This window comes from Babylonia areolata, chromosome 24 (assembly GCF_041734735.1).
Source record: "Babylonia areolata isolate BAREFJ2019XMU chromosome 24, ASM4173473v1, whole genome shotgun sequence".
NCBI lineage: Eukaryota > Metazoa > Mollusca > Gastropoda > Neogastropoda > Buccinidae > Babylonia > Babylonia areolata.
The window spans coordinates 15,669,787-15,671,526 of record NC_134899.1 but is presented as its reverse complement, the minus strand read 5'-3'; positions in this window follow the sequence as shown (position 1 = coordinate 15,671,526).

Below are 1,740 nucleotides of genomic sequence, written 5' to 3'. Positions count from 1 at the left end.
GTTGTTGCTGCTGCTGTTGTTGTTGTTGTTGTTGCTGCTGCTGCTGTTGTTGTTGTTGTTGCTGCTGCTGCTGCTGTTGTTGTTGTTGTTTTGTTTTGTTTTGCTTCTTTTTTCCCCCTTTTTTCATAATTTCGCGAAAGCATTTTATTTCCTAAGAAGAAACAAGCCATGATTATGCTTCCAAAATTCTACCAAAGAAAATAAAAGAAAGAAGAAAAAAAAAACCTGTTCCGTTGCAGTCTCTTTCACAAATTCTCTCCAGCTGTTACACACAGCTAGCCCATCTCACACACAGCCTTTTACAGCCACCTCCAACCGAAAAGGGAGTTGAGTGAGAACGACAAGGTATTGTCTTTCATATCATGAGAAATGGCTGGAGTCATCTGGAAGAGAAACTACCGTCTATTAAAAATAGGGTTTGAAGTGGAGTTTAATAACTTTACCAAATGGCAACAAAAACAAACAAACAAACAAAAAGCCCTAATATGAAATTTATCTTGTGGGTCTTATATGGCTGCTGAAGTGAGTTTAAGTTTAACGATCTATTGGCTGTCTGCCCCTAAGGTCAAGTTACTGTTCACGGTTGTGGCTTTTCTCCGTGAAGGGTGGTGTGGTCGAGGCGTTGGTCCTGCGGTCCTGTGGGGGGGTATAGTCTTGGCTGGCGGCCCGAGGATGTGTGGTGGGGGTGGGGGGGGGGGCGTGGGGGGGGGGGGGGGTGAAGACATGGCCAGAACGAGGTCAGGGGCTGTGAAGGTGGGGTGGATTAGAATATGTACACCTGAAATGAAGCAACGCATTTAAACAGGAATAACACACTACCCAGACTATTGCACCCTTCTTGGCCCCGCGGCAAAGAGGTGGAAGAGCCTCGTCCCAGTTCGCCTATGTGCTCAGTCAACTCTGTGTGTTGAGTGCTGTGGATGTGGGGTGAGACAGAGAAAAAAACAACAACAGAGACAGAAAGAAAGACAGACAAAGACGAAGACAGACAGATACAAACAGAGACAAAGACAGAGACACAGAAACAGAAAGAGAGAGGTTGAATAAAGCGAAACAGAAATAGGGTAGGCGAAAAACAGGACAAAGAGTCAAACTGGTAAGTATGCCACATAGAGTGTAGCGGCAGGATCAAAGAGTAAGGGAAACTGGAACAGGTGAATCAGACCGGAAAATACAAACCTTCAGTACATGCGAGAAACAGCACCCCATAAAACAAAAGGGAACGATCGATCTTCATGACTTCGATTGTTCATATCTTTTTGGTCCTTTCTCGAATCTATGTCAAATAGACCTACCGACCTATTAACCTCTTGTTTTTCTTTCTTTCTTTCTTTCTTTTTTTTCTTTCTCTCTTCTTTGTTCACTCCACCTTTTTACAAGAAGGAAAAGAAGTCATCAGAGTTTGGCAAATGGACATCAAAGACAACCTTCTCCCCCCCCCTCCCCCATCCCCCGAGTCACCCCATTCCTTCTCCTCCTCCTCCTCCCTCCTTACGACCCTTCCCTCTCTCCACATAACACCCCCCCACCCCCATCACCTCCGTCCCCCCCCCTCTCCCTTACCGCACCCTCCATTAACTGTTCGACCTTCAGAGAACGAAGGTGTACATGTTTACTGCCGTTAGTGTTCGTTTTCCAATCACGACACCAAGATAGAGACTGGCACGTCTGGGTGAAAGTGATCCTTCGTTTGTCTGTTTTGGTGTACAGAGAAGGTGGGGGGCTGAGGGTGGTTGGGGA